The sequence below is a fragment of the Rhipicephalus microplus genome, chromosome 3 (assembly GCF_043290135.1).
Source record: "Rhipicephalus microplus isolate Deutch F79 chromosome 3, USDA_Rmic, whole genome shotgun sequence".
Classification (NCBI taxonomy): Eukaryota; Metazoa; Arthropoda; class Arachnida; order Ixodida; family Ixodidae; genus Rhipicephalus; species Rhipicephalus microplus.
Window position 1 is genome coordinate 267843356 of NC_134702.1, and position 24793 is coordinate 267868148.

General features: G+C 44.1%; 1 protein-coding gene across 5 annotated transcripts in view; it reads left to right on the forward strand.

The window, feature by feature from the left end:
• Window positions 1-24793, forward strand: part of LOC119159354 (D-2-hydroxyglutarate dehydrogenase, mitochondrial) — a 235526-nt gene that overhangs the window by 40828 nt on the left and 169905 nt on the right. The window lies entirely within an intron of this gene.

Here is a 24793-nt window from a genome sequence, read left to right on the forward strand (position 1 = left end):
CATAGCAAGATTAGACAGCTTGTTTTGGAAAAGCGACCAGTTTTCTTTCATCGAGCAATTTTCAAAGCCCGATACAAATGATTCGTAGAACGCTTCTAACTCGCTATTTATTGCAACATAGTCCCTTTTATCGTATAAGCAGATTGTTTTGCGATCAGTATAATGTTTGACTGGAGAAAAAGAAAAAAAAAACTGCATGAATTATTTTGTGATCGCTTATTTCGCGTAAATAGCTAATGGAGGACATGCTGTCTGGATGGGTGGTTAGTATCAAGTCAAGGATATTTGCAGTATCCTGAGTCACATGTGTGGGCTCCCTTACCATCTGTGTATGGTTAAAATTTAGGCAAATGTCAAGGAACTCTTTGACTCCTATAATACTGCTACCTGAGCTAGACGAATTAATCCAGTCTTGAGGGTAGTTAAGGTCTCCAAAAAGTAAGATGCATGCGTTTGGGAATTTTTTCGTTTGAAAGGCCAGGATATTGGTGAGCTCTCCTGAAAAGTCAGCACTGCTGTTGGGGGTGTTGTAGCAAACACCGATTAGTATTAGCTGTAGGTTAGCTCGACAGATAAGCCATAAAATTTCAAGGTTCGTAGTCACGTGGATAGCGGAACACTTCAGCTCTTTTTTGGAAGCGATTAAAACACCACTGCCTCGAGCACCCCGCCTGTCCCTGCAAAAAACATCGTAGCTCGGCAGTTCATTCATAACTTCTCTGTCATCAATTTAATTGGTAAGCCACATTTTGGTGAAAATAAGTAAGTCACTTTCAGATGTAGTTACGAGGTCAGCTACCTGTTCACAAGTGTAGAAGCTTGGGCTAGTTGGTGCGTAGTCATATTTGCAAGATTGTTTCAGCACGCTAACAAAGGAAAAAGGACAGGGTAGACAGAAAGGGTAGCCCTGTTCATGTTTGGAAGCAAAGTTTGTAACATTGGTAAAGATAACTGAGATTAAAAAAGATTTTCGAGGGGCGGGCACTGTACGTCAGGACAGCTGGTGGTGACTGCACATTAGCTATATTTCTTTAACAGATTAAGATATTTCGTCAAACATGTAGTGCTTTGGGCCAATCGATAATGTTTTGTAGTGAAGAGAAAAAGAGACAGGCCTGCTTCTTGCTAAAGTGATTAGGTGTCTGCGTGCGATCTATACTTTTTTAGAAAAATCTTCACCCACACTGTAAGGAGTATTTTTAAACTTATGACCATTTGACAATATGGCTTCCCTGGTTTTAAAAAAAGAAAGTTTGACTATAATAGGCTGGTTACGATCCGGACAGTATTGACCTTGGTGACGTGCTCGCTCAGTTTCTTTTGGCTCTAAGGAAAAATTCAGTTGTTCAGAGCATAGTCGAATAACTAGTTCTTGTGACTTGCAAGTGATTCAGATTTGTTTGTGTCATTAATGCCATAAAATATCAACTTATTACGCCGAGAGTGGTTCTGCGCTTCATCAAGACGGGTTTCAAGATTACAAACTTGACGAGCTGTTTCAGCTGTGTCAGTTTGCACTGTTCCGAGCTGCTGCCTCAGGGGCTCGATTTGCTGGCAGTTGGTTTCCACATTCGATAGCCGTTTGTTGAGTTCAAACAAGGTGTTATTGGTTTCTAGTAGCTGACTTTTAAGCTCTTGTACTTCCGAGATAAGTTTAGATTGCCCAGTAGATATTTTCTTCAGTTCAGCTAGTACCCCTGCTAAATCAGGACCAGGATTTTGTTCAATGTCGCCTGACAGCTGCAGCAAGAGAAAATGCACAACAACAATACATTCACGAACCATCGAGAATAAATACCGGGGGCTTGGCAGCTGTGCCAACAGGTAATTGTTCGTTCCTTTAGCGAATAAACTGTGAGATTGACTAACCTGCATGGTGAATAGCAATGGGTTAGTGAACAGTCTAGCGGCACAGCCACCGAGCCCACGAAGCAAGCAGTGCAGATCCGGCGGTTTTACAGCTGCCGTGATGCCGTCTGTCGATGATGATTGTGCCTGTCAAGCTGGACCCAAGACCAGGGGTTGGGGGTCAATATTTCACGCCCAGTCGAAGTGTAGATTGCTGCAACGGTTGCTGCAAGATGCGTTGTGATAGCCACAGGATCACTTGCGTGATGCCATAAAGTGGACAGAGTTGGCATGCGTGATGAAATGACGCAGTCCGGGCCATGAAGAAGCATCAGAAAGATAGCCTTGGTAACCACCTGCATGGCGAATGGAGTGGACACTCTAGCGGCACAGCCACTGAGACCAAAAATGAAATGAAATGTTACAGCAGTACACAATGTAGTACAGAGAGCACCACCTTGAAGATTGCACACATCACAGTCCACAGTGTGAAAGGTATGGTTCTTCAAGCAAGGCAGAGGAGAAGATGGAGAGCCTGAAGAGCCGGATATTGTTGAGCTGAGGGAGCCATGAGCAGCCGCTCATTTTAGGCGGCAAGGTGGTCGTTCGAAGTAAAAGCAGAGGTGGGGGGGAAAGGTCCTGACTCTTTCATTTTTAGTACTATCATCATGAGAATCATATCTTAGCTCAAAAGGGTCGGGAAACGTTTTCTGGAAATTATCAACTATGTGTATATTCAGAATCCTGGCCATTCATTCGATTATATACTTTGACTCATTTCATCATCCTGGTTCCTTCACTAACTATAAATGCAAGGTTTTAATTCCACAGTTCACATTCCTCTCAACTGTACAGCTGACGTCACTTCAAATCAGCCCATGAAAAGTCTCTATCATTGACAAAACATGGCAATGCAGCGATGCTTGCTGAGCTGGCCGAGGTTCGTAGCATTATAGTTGACTGAGGTTCGTCGCATCATACCGAACGCTGCTTCCACTTTGATAAGCTGTGCGGCATTGTCTGAAATGCACGCGGTTGGCATAGAGAGGACTAAGCCACCCAAACCGCGCCGTAAAACACAATCTAATGCAAATAGTAAGAAAAAACGGGGACGCTGCACCGAGAGAGTGAGGGAAGCTGGGAAGACAGGAATGCACAGGGGACAGAGCCCGGATGTTCTTGAAAGAGCAGATCACTTGGTGCACTAGCAGAATAGGCAACTCAAAACGCTGAAACTGCTGTTATTTTTTTTATTAGGTAAATCTAATATTTTATAGCAAAAGAAAGCTAACGCCGTGTTTATAACTTCTTTTACCATGACATCACACGGACATCACATGTTAGTATATATAGTGGCCACTGATGCCTCATGGTCACTTAGAAGCCCAAGAAAAGTGGTATTTCAAACAAGCGTCAATATAAATGTATATTGATTATTCTGCCAAAATATTTTGGAATCTGCATGTCTACTCTTTTCTTGAAGCAAAGAAAATTACAACCGTGCAGCTTCATTTCTGTTTCACGACCTCTTTAAGTACTATTTATTTTTACTCATTATGGTCTGGCTCGTTTGTCCTAATTGGCACTGGAAGCTGGCTGACAGGAACTGAAGGGAGAAGGAATCACCCCAATGGGGAGCTTGTTCAAAGATATTGTCACATGATCATGATGTAAATGGAGGCAGCAGGCAATGTATTTAAGATTAAACTTTATTTGGCTGTACTTGTGGCCAGAAAACAAACTGAAACTACAGGAAGCAATGCGCGCTGCACGCTGACATTGATGGACGAAGCGTCGACTGTCAAAAGAGTGGTCATAGTTGGAACACACGGTATTGTAAACATAATGCATCGAATTTTCCAGTCTTATCATTAGTCATTGTGCAAGCTCTAGAATAAGCTCGAGTGTTTGTGTTTTCCGCACAATGTTAACAAAATGATCTACTGCAATGGTGAAGCTTCTCGAACTCGTGAGTAGCAGCTTGCCTTGAGCATTGTTGACAGTGTTTGTCAGCTTAAACCAAATAGCAAATAAGAATTGTGCTTGGAAACATACTTCTCCGAAAATTGCACCATCATATTTGCATACAGGTTATCAGAGTAGCATACAAGGTATTAGTTGGTTAATCATTCTGGGAACAAAAGTATGGCTACATAAAGCGAACAGAAGGGCTATCCTGTGTGTTTGCTTTTCGTGGCCATGGTTTTTTGCCTTTTGCCCAGTTTATGTCCTACATACAAAATAAAATACTGTCTTGTGGTTGTGGCATTGAGGAGGTGGGCAAGTGGTTGAATTTGAACTACTGTAATAAAAGTATTTATTGTAATACAAATACATGTTGGGCCGAGAGGCTTATTCACAAATCAACCTGCCCTTATCTTTAGCAGTTAAAACAATGATGGACACTGACCAAGGTGAAAAATACTTGGTCACGTTTTGACTCCTACACAGGACTGGTTGTGGTTTGACCCACATAACTGTGTGCTTGTCCAATTCTGCCCTACCTAGGTTTTTCCTGTTCTCCCAAACCATCGTGAGATCACGCATGCCTTGCGCAGCTAAGGAGAGAGAGAGAGAGAGAGAGAGAGAGAGAGAGAGAGAGAGAGAGAGAGAGAGAGAGAGAGAGAGAGAGAGAGAAAGTGGCAGCTGTGGGGTGATTTAGTGGCCGAAGAAGCAGTGACAGAGACTTTTCTAACAACAATTTCAATATAATACTTTTAACCACAAAAAACGATAAACCCTCCACTGCCAAACACAGTTGTAAATAATGTAAATAAAGTTCATTAGTGTCCTTACTGTTTAAACATTATTGAAATGTAACCTTTTTATTACAACCTGAGCCCTTCATTGAGGGTTCCAACAGCTGTGCCAATTGCACCAATTTGATACAATTTTTTATTGTTGCACCGAGCTGCGCCAAAATGCCCGACGAGCCTCAAAATTACCTCAGCTGTGCTGATTTCAGTGAGAAATAGATGCCACAATGGCCACCTGCACTTCGCATCATCACTCAAACTAAGTGCGTAAACCTTAACCCTAAACCATAGTGTAGGTTATATACTCGTTAGGTGAGGACACTCACAAGGCACAAGCGACCAGATAAAGTATACGATGGGGTAACAACATAGTGTATTTATCAGTTCACTGGCCGCAGCGGATACTTATTGGCAGGACGGCGAAACTTCAAGACAAAAAAAAGCATTACTGTAGCCATTAATGCCTCGCAGGAAATGTGAATTTCCTTGTCAGCAAACGTAGCCATGGCATGTTAGAAACCTATGCTGCGCTTTCAGCGCATGAACAAAGTTGACATGTTGCGAACACCGTGATTGCTATAACATTGGCGAGCTTTTTGAAAATAAGCTGAAAAGTTGTGCCCTAAACCAAACACCATCGTGAAAAGAAAAAAGAAAGAAAGGAAATGTGGAGGCGGGGTTTTGGGGCGGGTTGGTAGCAGTTCGAAAATTGCATGGTCTCGTTCTAACTGGCACAGAACGGTGCTTATGCCATTTTCGCCGCAGTACACCAGTGTCCCGCAAAAAAGTGTAATATGATTTGTAGGCGGTTGTTAGCCCTAGTCACAGGACAGACCACATTTTGTTCAATTACTCATGCGTGTCTGCAACGCATAATTGTGAGTTTTAGTATGATTGCTGACATGCAGCAAATGGCGCTTTTGCTGCTTTAAAAAAAAAAAAAGAACTTGTGCAGTTTTTCTTTTTACTACTCTTACTCGGTTTTACCAATCTCCTGAATTTCAAGTTCGCCGGCTTTCTGAAGCTTCATTTGCATTGCCAAAAGATTCGACAGGTGCGGCAAATGTTAATGTGGACTTCGTCATTGTTTGGTTAGTGGTGTAATTCAGAATATTACCTTTAATAAAATAGTAGTTCTATGCAGGATTTAGGTGAGTGGAATGTTTTGTACAGATTTTTTGTAAGTCTTCTTTTTTATGTTGCTCGAAATTTCGTCTTTTATGAGTGAAAGTGTTTTTCCCCATAGCCTGCTCCAGATTTGAATATTAGTGCTCCAAATGTAATATTTTGCAGCTATAAAAATTCCTCCAAATTTTATTTTGGCTGTTGCTCCCTTGTTGAAAACAGTGTGGGGGAGCTTAAATATCGGTAAGAATTTTTCACCTTGGTTGACAGCAATTACTGTTTCAATAATTTTTTCATTTTGTTCCAGCGAGATATTGTCACATCCTCACCTGCACCTTATCTTCAGTGTTATCTCCTCCTCCTCAATTTTTACTTTTTGTCATGTTTCTAGAACAGTGGGGCTATCTTGTAGGCCTTCTGTCAGAGGACCGAGGTGAGATGCAATGAAAGGACGAGAGGGAGCAAACAGCCAATAGGCAAGTTGAGGGAATTCAAAAACATTTTCAGTGTGTAAAGAAGTATAGAATTATTATAATGGAACAACATTGTTGGCAGGCATTGTTTTTCTGAGCTTGGGACGACTAGCAATATATTTATAACTAGTGAACAACTAGCAATTCATTTGTGGTAGTAGTGTCCTGAGTGGACGCTACGAGGTGTCCCAATTTCATAAGTCATTTGATGGTATGGGGCTGGTTGCGATTTTCACAAACTATATCAGCGCGAGATCGCAGTCAGCCAGACAAAGCTCCGAACCTAAGAGCTTACGTTTCAATTTAATTCAAGTCCGTCGCTGTGGAGCAGTGGCTATGGTATATCGCCTGAAGACCCAAAAGTCACAGGCTTAATCCCGGCCACGGTGGTCACATTTTGACAAAGGTGAAACTATAGAGTCTCATGTACTATGCGATGTCAGTGCACGATGAAGAAGACCAGGTGATATAAATTTCCTGATTCCTTCACTACGGCGTCTCTCATAATCATATCTTGGTTTTGGGACATAAAACTCCAGAAAATATAATTATCAATCCTATCTAATTTGTCTAGAGATGGTTTTATATCTATTCTATTGACAGAGTGGAGCCGGTGCTCATTCTTTCAGATTCGCTTTTTCAAATTCAGTTTTATTGAGCGGTTTTTTTCTATAGTTGCGGAAAGAAAACACAAGGATGGGAGCAAAAAGCTGCTTCGGTAGCAGCTTGACGAGGCTCCTACTCCTTGTACTTGGCATCGGAGAACTAGAAAGCACAAATACGAAAACAATTAAACATCGATTTTCAAACTTCAGGAAATCATGAAATAATACCAAACAGCACATTACATCAGAGTTTCAGATTTACATAGAAATTAGCAATGCATGTACATAGAAAAAGAACAAATGAAAACAGCACTCAGTCAATCATCAAAACAATATGCGTGTTGCTAAAGGGCTTACGAAACACTACAAAGTATTAAAAAAATATGTAAAACATTTAAGTATATGAAAAATACAAGTTCTTAAGAGTTACAATAGAAAACATTAATATGACATGTTTTACTCGAAAAGAAAAAAAAAGAACATTTACATAAGAAGCAACAACGTAGAAAGACATGATTACACACATGAGCATAATTATAGGGTGTTTTCTTGTAGGCGCAGTGTTCCTGCTAAACAATTAGGAGAAATTAAACCTTACTTGCCGCCATTTTGTATGAGGAACTTCTTAAGTTGTTTATTACATATACCAAAGATGGCAATGTTTTTATTTTCAAACGTGTTGAAGCAAGCGGGAATACAGTGTTCAAGTCTTTTTAAACCATAGTTAGTTTAAGAATATAATACGAACCAGGAGGGACTTTGCCTAATGCTGTAATGGGATCGTGTAGCTTTCCTAAGGTTACAATATTTAAGAAAACAAGCGTTGTTTGACAAAAACAAGCTTTGCTTGTATTTCAATTTAAGGTTAAAACTGTGTATTTGATGAATGGGTAGAACGTTATATATTCTCTGAATAAATCACCCATATGTGCATCATGTTGTACGTTTGCAATATGATGAATCGCTTTTTTTTTTCAATAAAAATGTGTTGTTCCAATTTTCTTTAGATGTATCTGCCCACACGAGACTAGAAAAGTTTATGTGAAATGAAAATAATGCGATATAGAGTAAATGTTTGATTTTCTCTGGGAGCAAAGTTTAGAGAGTATACCACACGTCTTTGTTGTATTCCTGGTTACTTTATTAATTTAGTGGTTCCAGTTAAGATTTTCATGAAAAATTACTCCTAACGATGGAACTTCTTTTACGACTTCAATTTTTTCTGACCCTAGATGCCTATCCAAATCACGACAGACAGCTTTCTGAGCCAGTGTGAAAACCACAGTCTCGGATTTTGTTGAGTTGATTGTTAAATATTTTTCGGTACTCCACAAAAAAATGTCATTAAGAATGTTACTGGCTGTATCTGCAAACTCACCCAAATCATTACCATGAAAAAATATACTAGTGTCATCTGTATAAATTATAAAATCCACACTATTGCTGATTCTTGTTATGTCGTTGGTATAAATATTGAACAGTAGGGGCCCTAATATGCTGCCTAAAGGTACACCTGAGGTTATGGTTTGTAAAGAGGGTTGGCTGTCATTTATCACTACCGATTGCTCCCTTTGTGATAGGTACGATTTAAGAAAGTCAAGGGGCGTTCCGTGAATACTATAATGATGCAACTTAGCATAGAGTATTTCATGGTTAATTCTGTTGAATGCTTTAGAATAATCTATAAAAACGTGCAATGCTAATAGTTTATTTGCAAATCAATTAAGTATGAGCTCTTTTTGTGTCAGTAAAGCGAAATCCAAATTGATATGGAGATAATATAGAATACTTCTCACAAAAAGACATGACACGTTTAAATATAATTTTTTCTAACCCTTTGGATATAACATGAAGTATGGAGATGGGGTGATAGTTAGAATAAACATTTCTCTCTCCAGATTTGTATAATACACTAACTCTCACATGCTTCATCTTGTCTGGAAAGACTCCTGAAGATAAGCAGGTGTTAGATAGATGGGTAAGAACGGGTAACAGAAGATCAAGTACCACTTTTATTGGTTTAATTTGTAGGTCATCCATATCTCTAGCAGTAGTATTTTTAATGACATGAATACGGAAAGAAACTTTGTCAGGAGTTGTGTGTAAAAAGTATGCAGTGGACAAATTTTGCACACCCAAAAAGTTCCTATAATCACTATGGCGGGTACGAGAAAGGTTAGATAAATTGGATGACACTAGCATTGTGAAGTACATGTTAAGTTTATCAGCAAGTTCTTTGCGTTATACCATCTTATCATTTATGTTTAATTCAAGTGCGTTATTTCGAGAGGAACCACTATTTTAAAGCTCAATTTTTTCTCGCCAAGCCCGTCACCATGAGTGCTGACCATCTTGAAGAGAGCTTCATAGTATGCATCTTTAGTTTTTTTCAAGTGCTTGGTTACAAAGTTTTGGTACCACTTAAATTCTTAGAGATCCTTAGGCTCTCTTGTTTTCACAAATTTTGCGTACTGTAGATTTTTTTTCCTAATCATTTCCAGAAATTCTTGCATCATCCATTGTTTCCGACCTTCTGTGAGGGCTTTGACGGTTTTATATTTAAAGCACTTATAGTAAGTTTTTGTTAACAGGCACATGAATATTTCATATGCCTCATTAGCATTAGCTGATTTAGAAATGGAATCCCAATTAATTTGAGCGATTTCACCCGTAAAGTTGTCTAATGTTTTGTTAATAATTTCTTGTATTTTGTATGACTCTGGAGCCGCCACTTTTGTAGGAATAAGATATTTGTTGCGATTCTGAAACATGTATATAGGGTAGTGATCACTGATATCGGCAATAACAGTACCAGATACTATTTTATCACTTACGTCATTTGTGATAAGTAAATCGAGGCTTTCAGTATCTAAAGTGACTCGCGTAGGCTCACTAATATTATTAGTATATGCAAATGAATCAAGTAGTAGTTTGAAACTACAAAATGTTTTCCTATGCTGCAGAAGGTTTATGTTGCAGTCGCCTCCTATGATAAGTGACGTCTATGTCCGAGGACGCGGCGACCGCCTTCTACAGACAGCTATCCAGTACCCTGAAGGAACTGAAAAACCACCTTGAAAGTCTGGTTGTTGCAGTGGGAAAGGAAGAGCAGGTTTTTCTGGGCTTGCGGGTAGCTGGAGAACGAATGAAAAACCATGGAGGACCACTCATGGAATGCTCTTGTTGATTCAGTGGCGCGAAGGTCGCCATATCGTTGTACTTTATGCAGCAAAGCCTGAGACAGGTGCCGGCATGTCTACAATCAGCGGCTTATTTAGCATACATTCACCATATGCTTGAATACGCTTGTTTCGTATGAGATCCCTTGTCATATGTCTTTAAGTGACAAACTTGAAAAAATACAGAACAGGGCTTCAAGGTTTGTCCTAAGCCATTACTCAAAAATGACAGCTGTAACAATATGAAAAATGAATTAGGATGGGAATTACTATCATCACGTAGAATTAAACTGCAATTAAAGCTCCTATGTCAAGATTTTCATGGGAAAACTCGCATTCCAAAATGAATGACCTTTTTGTGCCTGAGACAGAATGAAATGGCTTATAAAGAGTGTGTTGCGTCAATGAAGGTAAGTTTTCTTTGACGTTGTAACCTACCTGCTGCAGCGCCTTCGGGTAAAAAATGTAATGTGCACACGGCTTTTGTTTTGTTTGTAATTTACTTTTGAGCGTCCCTCTCTAGGTGACATAATAAATTGTGGTTAGACGCTAGAAGTTCTTGCGTGCCCAATGAAAAGCGTTCTACCACAGTAATATTTCAAATCGGTTCGCTACGAGCCACCAAAGCATGATGCGAAAAAACAAGCTTGAATCCCTTGCCTCTCGTCCCGTATAGCCATCGCAAGCCTCATTTTTTTCTGTTCTCTTTAGTATCGGGGCTGGAGAATCACATGATGCACACGCACCAAGAACAACATGCGTAAGCAAGGTCACGCGCGCATGCAGCTAGCCGAAACCAAAGTACTCCTCATTCATGCTACACAACAGAACACACATATTGCACATGCCAGGTAGAGTAATGTCACGTGCGACATTCTTAATGAGGTACCGTTTAAAATGCAGGATATAATCAGGAGACGGAACATTTTTCATCTGTTTTGCTAGATATAGCTAGCATTTAACGAAGTTCTGATGAAGAGTGCACGGTATGTAACATCAGCTACCAATGTCAATGTAAAGTAGTGACGTAAAAACACGACCATTCCTTGCGGTATGTCACTCCCTAGACCTTGGGGCGCACGCCCGCGAGAAGAGAAAGTGGCATTCATTAGAAATTGCGGGTTTTTCCGTGACTTGTAATTTGCATATGCTCAACAGGTATGATCTGGAGCGCCCAGTACACCATTACGCTTGTTAGCTCGAAATGCCCAAACTAAGTGAAGGGCTCTGTTAAGTGTTCACCGATAGGGGAGAAATCGGTCCTACACAATTAGACTTAGCATCTCTCTCTTCTGGGGTATCAGTGGTCTGGTTAGTTGCTCCTGTGCTGCCCTTCCCATCCACAACGAAACAGAAGAGATCCAGGAGAGTGTTAATTAAATGGTGGACACTTGACGCACATTGCTAGATGATAAAACGCGAAACCACATATTGCAAATCATGAGGGAAATGCATGCCAATGTTCAATCGTTAGTACCTTACTGCTATCTTAAACAGTATCATTTTTTTGCTTCTTGCCGTAGGTACAAGTCACTGACGCCGTTGTTCTGGGACATTAAATTTTTCTAGAAATTTATTGTGCCTATAATTATAATTTTGAGGGCCTAAAATGGCATTTTACCTGCCTGTCTTTGGCGCCTAAAACACATTTTTTAGTGTCTGTAAATCCGGCCTCTATTATAACACTAGAAGGCCAAGCCACGGTGAGCCGAAAGAAGGCGTTTACCTCCGAGTGACAAACTTTACACCAAAGGGGTTATATATTAAGTATTTTATAATGTGCAGTTGTATAATAACTCATCTGTTACTATGCTTAAATTCATTATAGCCAGCTCTCATTTACTATGAACAGCTTATATTGTGCTGCTTTCAAAATATTCTATGCGTGCAATGTCATTGCAAGCCAGCATACACTTGCTTATGACAATGTTTTGTATTACAAATGTAGTTTTATTGTGATAGCAATCATATAGACAATCTCGGCTGGTATTCGACTCCGCTGCTGCCATCATTCACGTATATGTATTTATATATACACATATACAGGTAGAGGATGCGCTAGCTTCCTCTTTCGGCGGAGCAAATATTGACTTTCCGGCCGCGGTCATCTGCGCACGCGCTTATTTGCGAGCGAGCGTAGGAGAGGGGAAGGGCTTATGGTTGCCGCACTTTCGCAGCAACGATCAGCGCGTGGCTCTTGACTCCACAGCAGGTGGGAGCTTCTACAGGCTTCCCTCTCAAATTTTCCCGTGGTATATAGCGCACAAAATAACTGTCGCCCACACCTGCGTGCCTGGCTCCCTGTTATAATCAAGGTGGTTCCCCTCCGAAAAAAATTTCTACCAATACACCTGCCGTTCGCGACTTCGCTCGCAGGGTTCTTTGCTTATAAATTATTGTTCCGTCGGGGTTGGCTGTGGCCAGGGCGCCGACGAAGGAGAAGAACGAAGGCCGCAGCAGACCGCCGCCGCCGGCGGCAGCCATCCACGACTTCGGCGCCCAGCACCGAGAGAAGAAGCCCGTCCGTCTTGCACGATGCTTCGACACCAACTCCTCTGTTTACAGAAATATACATTTGATACAAAACACTGCTACACGAGGCACCACAGAACATTTAAAAAAGAAACCAAAACTGGATGAAACAGCACGACACGACAATTACGTCTGTAGAATGGGCCCATAGCCACCAGGGTTGCACCAGACTTTCGAGCGAAATTTGCCAAAAGACGAGCAAAAAGTCGCCAAAAGTGCCATTTTTTTTCAAATCTCGCCAAAAAGTCGTCACTCCAAATATGTGTGATGTGACTCGTAATGAAAATTGCTTATGATGCTTCCTGCAGTACCATACCATCTGCAGTACCGTACCATACCAGTACCATCTTTAGCCACTAAATTATATTGCCGCTTTTTATAGCCAGTTGCATCACCCTTCTTTACCGTGGGAGCACTGAGATAGCGCATGCACGTAGGGGCAGCGTTCCTGAATGCTATCGGAAAAGTCTGGGATGGTTTAAGTTGTAGCAAATACGAATCAAGAAGTCGCTGCAACAATAGAAGGAAGGAGGGCATGCGTAGCCTTCCTGCAGACTTAAAGAATCTTGTTGCAGAGAAATGCAGTGAAATGATGTGTCCGATAATAGAACTACCTAAGTACAAACCAACTGAAATAAACTTAACCATGGCAATGCCCGCACCACGCTTTTTGTGCTGTCTTGCTTATGCTACATATTCACTTCAACGCAGTATCAGAAGGCTGCCCGAAGAAGCCGGCTTTTTGGCCGGCTCGAAAAGTATGATAACAGCAAAGTTAAATTCTACACAACAAATTAAGGAGTACTACAGCAGTGAAGAAGTCAACCAGCTATTCAGGACAGTAGGAGCTGTACTCAGAACATGCGACCTAACCATCCCCTAGTCACTTTAGAAGCCAAACTTTAAAGAAACCTGAAGCTTTTAAATCGACTAGAAAATTTATATAGCACCACTTCGCAGCACACGAAGCAGTTAGCTGATCTAAAGTTTGCTGGGAGATTGCTGGCGGATGCACCAGTGCCTCCAGCATCTCGGTGAATTAAGACACGAGACGCAGGACACACATACTAAATTGCGCATAATGTGCACCTTTTACTGGTGGGTTTAAAACTACGAAAAAATAGAAACCAATGTTGTTGCCCATTTGTTTTGAAGACACTGAGTGCAGAATTCATAACTCAGTCGAGACCTAAGCTGCGAATTGCCGAAAAATTCGCCATGTCGTCATTCATGATATTAGGTCGCCACTGGCCTCTGAAATTCACCAATTTGGTGGAAAGTAGCCATCAGTGGTAACCCTGATAGCCACTGTCACTTCCTCTTAATGTTGTTTTGATGTACAGGTGAAAATGTGGTCAGCTTCAAAAACTGATTCGTCTTTGAAGAGCTGCCGTAAAGTATCACACAGCTTATGAATGAAAAAAAAAAAAAAAAAAAAACCCTGGGACACAGGCAATTTTACTGAAACATGAAATTGCCATTTAGATCACGGTATGCAAGACCTTGCAGCATGCTCAAGGGCGTAAAATGATACGGCTGGCTGATAGCATTTTTAAAATCATAGTTTATTCTTTTGTGGAAGCTCTGGAGCAGAACCAATAATTCATAATTTTTATCCATGTGTGGCTAGATGGCAACGGAATGTGCAACGTGTGACCGCCGCAGAAATTTTGTGCAATAAATATTAGGAGCGTTCCGCAGTGAAATGTTAGAACTCTAAATTAGGCATGTATGTGCGTGATTTTCACGTTTGCCCGAAATCAGAACAGAAAGGCTGCAGCTGCAAAAATGCTGTGTTGCTTCCCACAAAGTGGAGAATCCGCTTGTGCTGTGCTTTGTAGGGTTATGTAAGCTAAACATAAATGTAATTTGCGCATGCTTGTCATGTCAATGTCGGCTCGTCTTTGATACCCTACAATGATGACCTTTGATGACCTACAACAAAAGAAGTAGTGGTTGTGCGCACTTCTTGCAGCAAAAATAAGTTTTTTATCGTTAACACCCATTTAGTGTTTCAATTCAACACAAAATGAGTCGTCACCTTTTACAGAGGCGACACGCTCGGCCACCATGGCTTTTTCATTCAGGTGGCTATAGCAGACGATGCCGGCAGTCGGGCATCGTGAAAAGCGTAACACTTTTCCAAGGCAGTTATTTAGCACTTGGTACAGTCAGAGAAGAAGCTGCAGCAGTATTTTACTGATTTCGTTGAGTGAAGGACAAGAATAATAATGAAAAAAAGAGGCGCCAAAGCGGCTGCAGGCTGCGTTTGAAAGGGCGGTGGAGCAATTCAACCATGCGTGTCACAGGAATGCCTCTGCATGGTGGCGCCACGGTATGTCCTCGTGCCCAATAGCCATTGGTACCAGCATGCGCTGCCCACGGGAGCTGCTTCTTATCAACGCCGTCACTGCGCACGAACCTTGTTGTGGTAATCTACTGTGGCTGTGCCGCAGGAAACTTCTTCACTTAGCGAGCGCGTGTTTACCACAATTAATATTTGACTTCAGAAAGGAATGTACGTTCGCAGTCACTGAATAGCTCACGAGGCACGCCATGACGAAGAGCAAGATTGTGAAGGATAAATAAGCTGACTTCACGTGATGTGGCTTCTGGCAGCGCAGCGGTTTTAGCATAGCCTGTAAAGTGATCAATAGCGCAATCCCCCAGCGGTTCCCATCAGGCGTGTAAGGAAGGGAACTGTACAAATCAATTCCGATGTGGTCGGAAGGTGGGGAAGGGCAAGGCAATGGCTGTAGTTATCTATTGGCTATGTGCGGTGAACTTTTTTGGCGTTGACATTTAGAACACAAATGTATTCACTGTTGGACAAAGCGGTACATTCTACACCAATAGTACCACAGCCGGAGGCGTGCATACGTTTTTATCACATCAGCGTAGCTGCATTGGGGATCTGCGTGGGAGGAGTTGCAAATATCGGCATGTAGGTGGTGAGGAACCACTTGCGGCCGTCAGAAAGGTAGTTGCGACGATACAGGAGACCGTCGCAGATGGCGAAATGTCGAGCTATGCGTCGCAGTGAACGATTGGCGGTACCTTGGAATGGCTCAGACAGTAACTCTACCATAGAGACTATCAAAGCGTTTTGGTGTTGCTTGGAGGGCATATCAGTGTATGAAAATACTGCAGCATCAAGGCTGGAAACAAATACACTTGCATATTCATGGGGAAGTGGAGAGCGGGAAAGAGCATCCGCATCTGAATGTCTGCGGCCTGACCTGTAGATGACACAGATATCGTAGTCTTTGACACTTAATGGCCAACAAGCCAGACAACCATATGGGTCTTATAGTTAATAAGCAGCAGAAGGCGTGGTGAGCAGTCACAATGTCAAATCTACTGCCATAGACGTAGGGTCGAAATTTTGTGATTGCCAAATCTATGGGCAGACATTCCTTTTCTGACTGAATAATTCTCTTTAGCCTTAGTAAGAGTGTGACTGGTATAAGAAATAACGTACTTGTTGAAGCCAGACTTGCGTTGAGCAAGAATAGCGTCAAGGCCGATTGCACTAGCGTCGGTGTGGATTTCGGTAGGGGCATCTGGATGAAAGTGACAAAGGATCGGTGGAGATGTCAGCAAATGATGTAGTTTCGCGAATGCACCATTGGAAGTGGAACACCATGCCGAAATGCCTTAGCTGTCAGAAAGTAGGCCTGTTAAGTTGGCCATTGGCCATTAGGAATGTGAAATAACGGACGAATAAAGGAAAGTATGAACATAAGCTGCTAAAGCTCCGAGTTCCTTTAGTGTTGATGGCTTAGGAAACTGAGCGACGGCACAGAATTTCGCATATTCAGGTAGAATACCACCCTTGCTGACGACATGCCCTAAAATGGTGAGCTTCCGGGCAGCAAAATGACACTTCTTCAAATTGAGTTAGAGCCTTGCATGTGTGAGGCATTCCAGGACAGTTGCGAGGCGCAGCAGATGATTATCGAAGTCTTTTGAAAAAACAACGATGTCATCGAGATAGCGAAGGCACGTCTGCCATTTGAGGCCTCGAAATATGCTGTTTATCAGACGCTTGAAGGTGGCTGAAGGTGGCAGGGGCGTTGCAAAAGCCAACGGCATCACGTTAAACTCATACAAACTGTCCGGAGTTACAAATGCAGTCTTGGTGCGGTCAGCTTTATTCATTGGTACCTGCCAGCATCCTGAACAAGATACAGCGAGAAAAAGAACTCTGCCTTTTGCAAATAGTTGAGAGCGTCGTCGATTCTGGGGAGCGGATAAACATCTTTGCATGTAATTTTGTAAAGGCACCTGTATTCAACACAGAATCGGATGCTCCCATCCTTTTTGATGAGTACCACCAGGGAGGCCGGCGTACGAATGTATGATGCCATGATTGAGCATATTGTCACAGGGTCATGACGTCGACGAAAAAGCAGACAGTACGATGAAGTTTAAACTGTTTATTTGGGCGAACTTGTGCTTGGTAAACGGAAAGTCGGATCACAGTAGCAGACCCGCACTGATAGCGGCGAACGGATCGTCAGTTGTCGATCAACTGACAAGTGGCGAATCGCGTCAGCATTTATACACTTGCCATCGAATGTTCTAGCGTGATCGCTAGCGGTGACATAGGCTCCAGAATAATCTGTATTGTTCACGGAGTGGGTGTGATCTTATCAAAATGATCTACTACAGTCCTGAAGCTTCTCGAAGACTGCAGGCGTGGTTTGCGCCGAAAATTACGTAGTGTATTGGGGCGATAACAAAACTTGAGAAAAGGTACGTGGCAATATCATACACTTGATCATCAATAACTTGGCGCTCAGGATGAGAGACCCAATATGGACGCTGATGCAATGGTGCGTGGGTTCCGGTGTCAATATGATGAAAGATTACAAATGTTCGGTCCAAATTGTTTAATTTCTTGAAGCCGAAAGAGGTTTGGAAGCGGTCGAGAAGTGTCAAGAGGTGGGTTCGTCGGGAACAGGAAAGTTCGAATCGACTGATGGAATGAAGGCGTCTAAGAAAAAAGGTGGTGGACGTGGCAGTGGGAGTAACACTGGCGATGTGAAAGCTTGTTGCGTGATCAAGTAGTTGACTGGCACAAACACAATCAATGCCCTCAAGGCGGCTGATGCATTCGCCGCGGAATAATGTGGCTTGTACTGAAAGGAAATTCGTGGCATAAATGGTTGTGCAAGTGTTTTCGACCATCAGAAGAGCAAAAGGTTGAAGAAAGCGTTTTCGAGAAGTGAAGTCTTCTGACGGTGTGAACATGGCATTAGAAAAATCAGCATGGTCGCCGGAAATTGGCAAAAGAACAGAAGACATAGATGGGATATTCGTGTCCGCAGCGACAACACAGGAAGTAGAAGGCTTGTTAGTATTGTTGACGGAGAGTGAGATAATTCTAGTTCGGCCCGGGTACAATCAACAGCAGCGTGATGTGTAGAAAGGTAGTCACAGCCTAATATGCTGAATATAACGTCGTGCTAGCACTGTGGAAAAACGATGAATTGGACCACATACAGAACGTCTTGCGTGAGAAGCCGAGTTGTGCACATCGTAAAACGATTTACGGGATGTGCAGTTACTGTACACAGGGAAAGACCAGAAAGCAGAATCGTAACTTATTTCAACTTGTGACACATTGCTTCACTCAATACAAACATGGCAGCTCCGGTATTGATTAATGCTTGAATGACAACAGTTTATGTCATTAGTGGGTAGAGAACGAGGCCTTGTAGAGTTCTACAGTGGCGCAGTTTTATAGTGAGAGCTGTTATGAGATCACAACTCAGGTCAGGCGCGCTAGTTGTCCGCCACTGGTCTTTGTAACCACTATCGCACGAAATAAGAACAAAAGCTCATTAAGTAAGAAACACCAATGACAGAGTGGGGCTCAAACCTGGGTTCGCTGCGTGCCAGCCCAGTATTCTACCACAGAGCCACACCAGTGCTTAGGACGTGTTTGCAAACTTGCCTTAGGCAAGCTTGATGTCAGGAAAGGAATCTCCTTAATATGAGTAATAAAGCGTTTTAAAACAGCGAAGGAGTCGCACAATACGAATAGCATAATGATTGGGTTGTCAAATGCTTGAACTCATTACTGGAGCTTGTTTTTGATCACCTATTAACTGTGGTGCATATACACTTCAGGCATGATTCCTCATCGTCATCAACCACTGCATGAACAATCGGCACAAAAATCCTTGCAAGTTTTTAGAGGATACCACGCTTCTCAGAAGATTGATGAAGGATAGCATAGCGAATGCCGGGCTACTACCCAGATGATAAGATTAGCAATGTCGTAGTGGGCAACCGGCAAGTGTGCTTGCCGCAGTTACCAAATGAGTGTTTAGAAAAGGCTCTGAAAGGTTGCTCTTCCAGCTTTCACTGATATTGTGCTGCACCTTACGAGCAGGTCTGGCTGTTTTTTTTGCCTCCGGAATGCAATGGTCAGTTTTTTGTTTGGGCAGGTGGTCCACACCGAAGCATTGGTGAAGGCGAACGGCGGCATGGGGAGGGCTATTGGAGTGGGTTGAAGGCGGGGCGGCTCAGAGAATCGGCTTCCGAAGTTGCATGGGGAGGCAGCGTCTGTGGTGGTTCTCTCTAGGCATCACAGTAGGTTTCATCAATAGTACCAGGAGGAGGGACATGCGAATGACAGACCACTTAACATGGCCAGGCAGACGGCAGTAGTAACAGATGGGTCTGTTATGTGATGTGCGCCAAAGGTTGTTTGGAAGCGTTGAAGGACGGCGATAAAGGAGAACGTGCCAGTCTGCTGGCGTGCGCGTTGCATACAAGGCATTTGTTTTGCGGGCAGAGTCGACGGCGTTTGACGGCACATGTGCTTGCCTTCGTGCGACGTCAGCGTAAGTCGGGGGAGAAGACACAAGCGATGGCTGGAATGTGGGCGGAAGTGCCTCGCAGGACTTGCTCTTGGATGGTTTGGCACGGCGACGAGGTGAGCTTATGAGTATTGCTGGGGAGGAAGGGGGCAAGGGACAACTGGCGGCCACTTGCTCTAGGATGAATTGTTGGATTTGCGACACCAGTACCGTCGGTTCCAAAGAAATCGCACCAACGGTCAATGCTGACGTGCTGGTCATGTCGAAAGTAGGGCGTCGCATTGCAATGCGCTGTTTTCGCAACTCGTCGTAACTTTGATAGTGTTGGATAACTTCTGTAACTGTTTGCGGGTATTTTGCCACTGGCATGTGGAAGTCATCGTCCTCAATGCCCTTCATAATATATTTGAACTTGGCGGTTTCTGACATGTCGGGATTTATGTGATGACAGAGGCCTACGACGTCCTCGATGTAGGACGTGAAACTCTCTCCAGACAGTTACGCGCGATATCGCAAGCGCTGTTTTATGCGGAGCTTACGCACTGTCTATTGGTCCGCGAAAGTGGTCTTGAAAGTGGCCCAGTCATGGTCTTGAAAGTGGCCTAGTCAGTAAGCTCAGCTTCGTGGTTGTTGAACCAGAACTCCGCTACTTCTTTGAGGTAAAAGCGGACGTGGCCATGTTTGTCGTGTTCGTCCTGCTTATTATTTATTTACGCTTACTCGTTCGTACGAAGAGAGCTAGTCCTTGACACTCTGCTCGTCAGTGCAGCCGAAGATGACTGGGTCTCGCTCTCTCAGGACGCCGGGACAGGGGGCAGGTGGGGATGTAGGAGTGGTCTTCTGCGCAACGTTGGTGGGCATCCTTGATGACAAAGGTAGAGTTCGGTTGTTAAGTTCCAAGATGGGATTCAAGACTTTCCAATTGAATACACCCAAACCATTATCTGGGTGCCTGGGCACAAAGGCGTCACCGGGAACCAGTTTGCGGATGAGGCTGCTCGAGGCTTCACAAATCACCGAGCTTCATTGCACACTGCAATAGAGGATCAAACGCCCCTAGACCCTAACTTTGGTACAATTCTTCAGTATTACAGGGACAACAGAAAACTGTATCCAGCATCTCACAAGAACCTCACAGCAATGGAATCGGCGACAGTACGCAGAATCCAAACAAACACATACACGAACTTACACAGAATACATGTATTCTACCCGACAGCATACAGAGATATATGTCCGTGTTGTGGGGCCACACCAACTTTGGTTCACAAATCATGGGAGTGTACACATCACAATGAAGAACACTACAATATGAACAACACAGAGGAACAATGGGAGGCACTGCTGTCCAGCTCGTCCATTGCAGATCAGCGTTGGCTGGTCCAACGGGCAGAGATGATGGCTTGGGCCAGCGCAGCCATGGAATAGAGGCTAGATGTGATGCACGGTTTTGCTTACCGATTTGTTTCTCCTGGGCTGAGCCTCGGAGAGTTTTGTTAATAAGGACAAAGCCATTTGGTGTCTAAGAAAACCAACACAAAAAAGTTTAATAGAAAGGTAAACAGACCAAAATCCCTCGTAAAGCGAATACATCTAATAAAAGTTTCACTGGATGTGGTAAAACCTTCTTAACTACAAACAAAACACAGGTTGAGTTAGTACAAATACACTTCTGTAGTCTCAATGCAGGTGAGCAGTGGAGTGGAGAAAGGTGGCAGTTCTCTCTTATCAACATGCTGAGTGCTGGGAGATGTTTAACAGACATAAACGTGGTACCTCCAGCCTTAGGATGCGGGCTTGTCGGTGACAAGAGAATGCTGCAGCTGGTGATGCGTCACGCTGCATTTCGGTGATGATGAGCAAATCAAAATGCAGAGTTTCCGGCCTTAGGAGCAGACACTGGCTGGCTTTTGGCGATGTACAAACACTGCCTGGTAGCGACTCGTCGAGGAACCAGGGTCAACCTGGCGAAGCAGCTGGGCGCACAGCTCGGGCCCGTAGCATGACGGCTGTTGCTCGCCTGCTGGAACCGAAGTCCGCAGGCCCTAGGCAGGAGTTCAGGACCGGATGGCCACGGTCCTCTGGAGCAAGAACACGACAGCAGGAGGCCCCGGCCGGTTGAAGTCTTGGAGGCTCGTGTCCAACGCCCGAAGGTCCCCCTTCAGCGCCCGGTCCGGTTGACCCTGGTTCCTCGGCGCGTCGCCACCAGGCAGTGCTCGTACATCGCCAACTGCCAGCCATTGTCTGCTCCTGAGGCCGGAAACACTGCGTTCCAGTTTTCTTGTCACCGAAATGCAGCATTCTCTCATCACTGACATGTCCGCGTCCTAAGGCTGGAGCTACCACGTTCCTGTCTGTTAAACATCTCCCAGCTCTTAGCGTGTTGGTAAGAGGGAACTGGCACTCTTCTCCAGTCCGCTGCTCACCCGCGTTGAGACTATGTAGTGTAGTTGTACTAACTCAACCTGTGTTTTGTTTGTAGTTAAGGTTTTACCGTATCCACTGAAACTTTTATTAAGTGTATTGGCTTTATGGGAGATTTATGTCTATTTACCTTTCTATTAAACTTTTTTTGTTTGGGGTTTCTTTGAAACCAAACGGCTTTGTCCTTATTACCAAAACTCTCCGAGGCTCAGCCCAGGAGAAACAAATCAGCAAGAAGAACCGTGCATCACAAATTGGCGTCAGCGACAGGACAAAGTCATTTGCTTTTCATCTGGATTCTCGGACGCAATGCGAACCATGACCAGCACGTGGGAAATATTAGAATCGGCTGAACGCATGAGTCTGAAGGGAACGGAGTTCAGAGTTTGGTATGAGGAGCGGACAGAGAGAGAGCATAAGCAACGGGCTGCAGAGCGAAAGGTGACGAAGGAAAAGCTCGAAACGGAGTTAAACACTAGGAAAGAGCTGCTAAAGTGCGTAACACGCGAAAAGCTGGAGAATCGCGAAAAGAAGCGGCAGCTCGAATTAGAGAGGCTAGAACTCGAGCGGCGACTCGAGCTTGCGATGGCAAAAAGGGGCAGCTGGGTATACAGAGGAGGGAACAAGTGGCTGAGGTGTGCTCTGACAGCAGTTAGATCAGGAGCAATTTGAATTTATGTCAGGACCCTATGCCTCATCATGACCTTTCGCTAGAGAATGAAACTCTGAAAGAGTATGACAGGGGGTGGGTAACCAGAAAACTAGAAGACTCGAGAAGCTTATTGAAGCAGAGGAATGCTTCGTGAGCATGGAACAAGTATGTCCCATTCAAAGTAAAGGGTGTGTTAAAACCTGTGAGAGGTCAAGCACACTTCATGCAGATGTGGGATTGTCTCTGAATAGCTCCACTGAAGAAGCAGTAAAGGTCTCCTAGGTAACGCGGCGAATATCATAATGAAAGCTCCGATGTAGTTGCTGCCTATTGTTTTGTGCCACTGAATGTAGCAACAGGCCCTACGTACACAGCTTTTCACCATGGATATAACTCGCCCATACAGAGAGAGTGCTTGAGCTCTTGAGAAATCATAGATGAGGCTTTTATGAGGAAACTGGAGCAAAATGCAGAAGCACTTGTTGAAGAACAAAGAGTAGAGTTACAGTGTAGGTCAACTCTATGTGATAATGAGGGTAGTCACGATGACCTAGGCAGAAGGATTGAAAGTGTTGATGAACGAGCAAGACAAAAAGCTGAAGTGATGGAAAGTGAACCTGAAGACAGTAATGGTCCAGCAGGTCATTGTACGAGGAAGGATGCCGACTGGTGCTCTCTGGCATCTTTGGTTGAAGGGGTTGCTTCTGTAAAGCTGTCTGAACGATTAGCCGCTTACGAGATCAAGCAAGGCGTTCCTGGGAAGGATGAAGTCATTCAGACGAGGCTGAGTCAGGACCGAGTGAAGAAGGTTGCCAGGGCGCGGAAGTGGCCAGCAGAGCTCCTGCATCAAGGTCCCAACGGGCTACTACCTGGACACAGAGCTTCTTCTCGTCGCCTGACGTGGGCTAGGCTTGTTCTGGTCTTCTGGCGTTGGCCAAGAAACGTCTCCGGCTTCGTGTGCGAGCTGCGGCTGCCGAACGCTGAAAGGTCACTGACCTCTACCAGTCCTGCGCTTCGTTCCGTGCCAGTCAACGACGTGAGCGCCTCAATCTATTCGCCAGTCTTCCCCTGCTGCACGAGTGCATCTTCACCGTTACTCCGTATCATCAGTTGCAAGCCCCGCATCACCGCTATCACTATTTTAGTGCGTGCATCCATGTCCTGGTAGCAGAGCCTCCGCTGCGAGCACCGCGTCCTGCTATGTTGTGATAAGGGTTATTTTACACTGAACTTTTATTTTCACGCACTGTTCACGTCTTTAGCCATTCGTTCTTCCTGTGAACCTGTTTTGCATGCTGTGTTCCTTGTCTGTTGTTTACTATCTTTTGAAAGTTTCATAAATATTGTTGCGAATGTATTTACTACTTTAGAGTAGAAAAGTACTCCAGCAGTCAAGATGGCAGCCGTTGTGTATTTTTAACAGCCCAAAAACGTCGTCGTCTTCTTCTTCGCACCGCCCGCATAGCTGCATAGCCGCGAACCCGCAACATCGACCTCCGGCGGCGAAAAGCGCCGACCCGGCGCTTGTTAGCAGGTGTTGGACGAGATGTACGGCTTGAGGCGAGCGACGTGGACGATGTCGGAAGATGTGGAAGGTATCGAAGGGTTTAGAGGTGCTATTTCATAGGTAACATCAGTTACCTGCCGTAGCACACGATAAGGTCCGGAATACTTGGGTAGAAGCTTTTCAGCCAGACCAACATGTCGCGACGGAGTCCACAGAAGAACGAGGTCACCTGGACTAAAGTGGACGTCCCGATGGTGGCTGTCATAGCTACGTTTCTGACGGAGCTGCGAGTCCGAAAGGCGCTGGTGGGCAATCTGGCGGGCTTTCTCCGCGGTGCTAATAGCGCGGCGAGCATATGCTGTGGACAGGTCGGTAGGGTTGGGTACAAGCGTGTCGAACGGCAATGTCGGGTCTCTTCCATACAAAAGGTAAAAGGGAGAATATCCAGCAGTGTCGTGGCGTGAGCTATTGTAAGCGAAAGTGACAAAGGGTAGCGCAATGTCCCAGTCACGATGATCCGTCGACACGTACATGGCGAGCATGTCAGTGAGTGTGCGATTCAGACGTTCTGTGAGGCCGTTTGTTTGAGGATGGTAGGCCGTCGTAAGCTTGTGCTTGGTTGCACAAGAACGAAGTAGATCGTCAATTACCTTAGATAAAAAGTAGCGACCGCGATCGGTGACCAGTTGACGAGGAGCACCATGATGTAAGATGACGTCTTGAATCAAAAAGTCGGCGACATCTGTAGCGCAGCTGCTTGGAAGAGGTCTCGTAATTGCGAAACGGGTCGAGTAATCTATGGCGACGGCGACCCACCTGTTACCGTCGGTAGAAAGAGGGAAAGGGCCCAGCAGGTCGA